The following is a 5,890-nucleotide window of genomic DNA, read 5'->3' on the forward strand; positions in this document are numbered from 1 at the left end:
TTTTTTTCTCCTGCAGGGGGAGCCTGGGTCGGCTTTTTTTCCTCCGATTGGACACCATACCACCCTGCAGGCTTGTAGGCTTTTTTCCCTCCTCCTGGACACCATACCACACTGCAGTCTTGTGGGCTTTTTTTCCTCTCCTGGACACCATACCACCCTGCAGTCTTGGAGGCTTTTTTTCCTCCTCCTCGACACCATGCCACCCTGCAGTCTTGGAGGCTTTTTTTCCTCCTCCTCGACACCATGCCACCCTGCAGTCTTGGAGGCTTTTTTTCCTCCTCCTCGACACCATGCCACCCTGCAGTCTTGTAGGCTTTTTTTCCTCCTCCTTGACACCATACCACCCTGCAGCCTTGTTGGCTTTTTTTTCCTCCTCCTGGACACCATACCACCCTGCAGTCTTGTAGGCTTTTTTTCCTCCTCCTCGACACCATGCCACCCTGCTGTCTAGGAGGCTTTTTTTCCTCCTCCTTGACACCATACCACCCTGCAGCCTTGTTGGCTTTTTTTTCCTCCTCCTGGACACCATACCACCCTGCAGTCTTGGAGGCTTTTTTTCCTCCTCCTGGACACCATGCCACCCTGCAGTCTTGTAGGCTTTTTTTCCTCCTCCTGGACACCATACCACCCTGCAGTCTTGTAGGCTTTTTTTCCATCTCCTGGACCCCATGCCACCCTGCAGTCTTATAGACTTTTTTTCCTCCTCCTGGACACCATGCCACCCTGCAGTCTTGGAGGCGTTTTTTCCTCCTTGACACCATACCACCCTGCAGTCTTGTGGGCTTTTTTTCCTCCTCCTGGGCACCATTCCACCCTTCACTCTTGTCAGCTATTTTTCCTCCTCCTGGACACCATGCCACCCTGCAGTCTTGGAGGCTTTTTTTCCTCCTCCTGGACACCATGCCACTCTGCAGTCTTGTAGGCTTTTCTTCCTCCGACTGGACACCATACCACCCTGCAGTCTTGTGCGCTTTTTTCCCTCCTCCTGGACACCATACCACCCTGCAGTCTTGTGGGCTTTTTTTCCTCCTCCTGGACACCATACCACCCTGCAGTCTTGGAGGCTTTTTTTCCTCCTCCTCGACACCATGCCACCCTGCAGTCTTGTAGGCTTTTTTTCCCCCTCCTGGACACCATGCCACCCTGCTGTCTTGTAGGCTTTTTTTTCCTCCTCCTGGACACAATGCCACCCTGCTGTCTTGGAGGCTTTTTTTCCTCCTCCTTGACACCATACCACCCTGCAGCCTTGTTGGCTTTTTTTTCCTCCTCCTGGACACCATACCACCCTGCAGTCTTGTAGGCTTTTTTTCCTCCTCCTGGACACCACGCCACCCTGCAGTCTTGGAGGCTTTTTTTCCTCCTCCTGGACACCATGCCACTCTGCAGTCTTGTAGGCTTTTTTTCCTCCGACTGGACACCATACCATCCTGCAGTCTTGTGGGCTTTTTTCCCTCCTCCTGGACACCATGCCACCCTGCTGTCTTGGAGGCTTTTTTTCCTCCTCCTCGACACCATGCCACCCTGCAGTCTTGTCGGCTTTTTTTCCTCCGACTGGACACCATACCACCCTGCAGGCTTGTGGGCTTTTTTTCCTCCTCCTGGACACCATACCACCCTGCAGTCTTGTGGGCTTTTTTTTCCTACTCCTGGACACCATACCACCCTGCAGCCTTGTAGGCTTTTTTCCATCTCCTGGACACCATGCCACCCTGCAGTCTTATAGGCTTTTTTTCCTCCTCCTGGACACCATGCCACCCTGCAGTCTTGTGGGCTTTTTTTCCTCCTCCTGGGCACCATACCACCCTGCACTCTTGTCAGCTATTTTTCCTCCTCCTGGAGACGATACCACCCTGCACTCTTGTTGGCTTTTTGTCCTCCTCCTGGACACCATGCCACCCTGCAGTCTTGGAGGCTTTTTTTCCTCCTCCTGGACACCATGCCACTCTGCAGTCTTGTAGGCTTTTTTTCCTCCGACTGGACACCATACCATCCTGCAGTCTTGTGGGCTTTTTTCCCTCCTCCTGGACACCATGCCACCCTGCTGTCTTGGAAGCTTTTTTTCCTCCTCCTCGACACCATGCCACCCTGCAGTCTTGTCGGCTTTTTTTCCTCCGACTGGACACCATACCACCCTGCAGGCTTGTTGGCTTTTTTTCCTCCTCCTGGAAACCATACCACCCTGCAGTCTTGTGGGCTTTTTTTTCCTACTCCTGGACACCATACCACCCTGCAGTCTTGTAGGCTTTTTTTCCTCCTCCTGGACACCATGCCACCCTGCAGTCTTGGAGGCTTTTTTTCCTCCTCCTGGACACCATGCCACCCTGCAGTCTTGGAGGCTTTTTTTCCTCCTCCTGGACACCATGCCACTCTGCAGTCTTGTAGGCTTTTTTTCCTCCGACTGGACACCATACCATCCTGCAGTCTTGTGGGCTTTTTTCCCTCCTCCTGGACACCATGCCACCCTGCTGTCTTGGAGGCTTTTTTTCCTCCTCCTCGACACCATGCCACCCTGCAGTCTTGTCGGCTTTTTTTCCTCCGACTGGACACCATACCACCCTGCAGGCTTGTTGGCTTTTTTTCCTCCTCCTGGACACCATACCACCCTGCAGTCTTGTGGGCTTTTTTTTCCTACTCCTGGACACCATACCACCCTGCAGTCTTGTAGGCTTTTTTTCCTCCTCCTGGACACCATGCCACCCTGCAGTCTTGGAGGCTTTTTTTCCTCCTCCTGGACACCATGCCACTCTGCAGTCTTGTAGGCTTTTTTTCCTCCTCCTGGACACCATACCACCCTGCAGTCTTGGAGGCTTTTTTTCCTCCTCCTGGACACCATGCCACTCTGCAGTCTTGTAGGCTTTTTTTCCTCCGACTGGACACCATACCACCCTGCAGTCTTGTGGGCTTTTTTCCCTCCTACTGGACACCTCTCCACCCTGCAGTCTTGTCAGCTTTTTTTCCTCCTCCTGGACTCCATGCCACCCTACAGTCTTGTGGGCTTTCTTTCCTCCTCCTGGACACCATACCCCCCAGCAGTCTTGTGGGCGTTTTTTTCCTCCTCCTGGACACCATACCACCCTGCAGTCTTGTAGGCTTTTTTTCCTCCTCCTGCACACCATACCACCCTGCAGTCTTGTAGGCTTTTTTTTCCATCTCCTGGACCCCATGCCACCATGCAGTCTTGAAGGCTTTTTTTCCTCCTCCTGGGCACCATACCACCCTGCTCTCTTGTCAGCTATTTTTCCTCCTCCTGGAGACGATAGCACCCTGCACTCTTGTTGGCTTTTTGTCCTCCTCCTGGACACCATACCACCCTGCAGTCTTGTGGGCTTTTTTTCCTCCTCCTGGACACCATACCACCCTGCAGTCTTGAAGGCTTTTTTTCCTCCTCCTGGACACCATGCCACTCTGCAGTCTTGTAGGCTTTTTTTCCTCCGACTGGACACCATACCACCCTGCAGTCTTGTGGGCTTTTTTCCCTCCTACTGGACACCTCTCCACCCTGCAGTCTTGTCAGCTTTTTTTCCTCCTCCTGGACACCATACCACCCTGCAGTCTTGTAGGCTTTTTTTCCTCCTCCTGCACACCATACCACCCTGCAGTCTTGTAGGCTTTTTTTTCCATCTCCTGGACCCCATGCCACCATGCAGTCTTGAAGGCTTTTTTTCCTCCTCCTGGGCACCATACCACCCTGCTCTCTTGTCAGCTATTTTTCCTCCTCCTGGAGACGATAGCACCCTGCACTCTTGTTGGCTTTTTGTCCTCCTCCTGGACACCATACCACCCTGCAGTCTTGTGGGCTTTTTTTCCTCCTCCTGGACACCATACCACCCTGCAGTCTTGTACGCTTTTTTTCCTCCTCCTGGACACCAAACCACCCTGCAGTCTTGTGGGCTTTTTTCCTCCTCCTGGACACCATACCACCCTGCAGTCTTGAAGGCTTTTTTCCCCCTCCTGGACACCATACCACCCTGCAGTCTTGTGGGCTTTTTTTCTTCCTCCTGGACACCATACCACCCTGCAGTCTTGTCGGCTTTTTTCCTCCTCCTGGACACCATACCACCCTGCAGTCTTGTAGGCTTTTTTTCCTCCTCTTGGACACCATACCACCCTGCACTCTTGTAGGCTTGTTTTTCCTCCTCTTGGACACCATACCACCCTGCACTCTTGTAGGCTTTTTTTCCTCCTCTTGGACACCATACCACCCTGCAGTCTTGTAGGCTTTTTTTTCTCCTACAGGGGGAGGGAGTGTTGTTGGCTTTTTTTTCTCCTGCAGGGGGAGTGTTGTCGGCATTTTTTTCTCCTGCAGGTGGAGTGTTGTTGGCTTTTTTTTTCTCCTGCAGGGGGAGTGTTGTCGACTTTTTTTTCTCCTGCAGGGGGAGTCCTGTTGGCCTTTTTTTTCTCCTGCAGGGGGAGTGTTGTAGGCTTTTTTTCTCCTGCAGGCAGGGTGTTGTTGGCTATTTTTTTCTCCTGCAGGGGGAGTGTTGTAGGCTTTTTTTCTCCTGCAGGCAGAGTGTTGTTGGCTTTTTTTCCTCCTCCAGGGGGAGTGCTGTTGGCTTTTTTTTCTCCTGCAGGGGGAGTCTTGCAGGCTTTTTTTCTCCTGCAGGGGGAGGGAGTGTTGCAGGGTTTTTTTTTCTCCTGCAGGGGGACTGTTGTAAGATTTTTTTCTCCTGCAGGGGGAGTCTTGGAGGCTTTTTTTCTCCTGCAGGGGGAGGGAGTGTTGTAGGGTTTTTTTTCTCCTGCAGGGGGAGTGTTGTAAGTTTTTTTTTCTCCTGCAGGGAGAGTGATGTTGGCTTTTTTTTCTCCTGCAGGGGGAGGGTTGTTTTGATTGTCTGCGATTTGTGCTGTCTGACACGCTCGCTGGTATGTTCGTTTTTGCCGCACTACTCCTCGCCTTCAACTACAACTACCACTACTACGAGCCTTCAACTACTCCCAACGACCACGAGTACTTCCACCACCCCTATTGGCCTACTACGATTACAACGAGCCCACTTTTATCAGTACCGCCACTGCGACTACGACTACGACTACTAGCTGACTACTACCACTCCCACAAGCCGAATAAAAACCACTCGTACTACTGCCACCACTACCATTACCGATAAGGAATTGGAAAGAATGTGAGGGTTCTCCATTGAAAAAGAAGATCGTGATGGAAAGAAAAGTTTCAAATGGAAATTAAAAGTAAACTCGAACGGCACTCAGAAGAGAGCATACCTCCACCAGGTGCGCTGGTCACGTTTTGTATTCCAGAGTTCCCCTTAACTACCATAACTTTTTGAGATATCCTGCCAGAGGCTATATTGTTTGGCCCGATGGTGAAGAATCACTTTAAAATTCTACGAGATGGGTCCGGATCCAGATCTTCACCAAAATTGAATCGATTCTTCCTTGTCACACACACAACCTCTCCACCAAGCTTCGTCCAAATCCGTCCATAACGTTTTGAGATATCCTGCTGGATGTATCGTTTTTGGCCCTGTCTCCCAATGGTGAAGAATCATTTTAAAGAATTGTCGGAGCCGGATCCGATTCCAGATCTTCACCAAAATCGAATCATTTCGTCTTTGTCACACACGCCACATCTCTGCCGAATTTAGTCCGAATCCGTCTACAACCTTTTGAGATATCCTGTTCACAAACGGACAGACAGACAAACAGACAGGGGTAAAAAACATAACCTCCATCCACCGTTGGTGGCAGAAAATACGAAACTCTCACTTGGGAAACATTTTCAGTCCTTCAAGTATTTCCAAAGAGAATCAGTTATTGCCTACGACCATACCACCCTGAATACGCCCGATCTCGTCCGATCTCGGAAGCTAAGCAGGTTCGGGCCCGGTTAGTACCTGGATGGGAGACCGCCTGGGAACCCCGGGTGTTGTAGGCT

General features: G+C 51.2%; 1 non-coding gene across 1 annotated transcript; it reads left to right on the plus strand.

Annotated features, from left to right (window-relative positions):
- The first annotated feature begins 5,771 nt into the window (after nucleotides 1-5,771).
- Nucleotides 5,772-5,890, plus strand: LOC144890152 (5S ribosomal RNA). Its single transcript, XR_013622291.1, has one exon. It is a non-coding gene; the product is annotated as a 5S ribosomal RNA (ribosomal RNA).

The sequence above is a fragment of the Myxine glutinosa genome, chromosome 1 (assembly GCF_964187855.1).
Source record: "Myxine glutinosa chromosome 1, kmMyxGlut1.1, whole genome shotgun sequence".
In the NCBI taxonomy this organism is placed as follows: Eukaryota; Metazoa; Chordata; class Myxini; order Myxiniformes; family Myxinidae; genus Myxine; species Myxine glutinosa.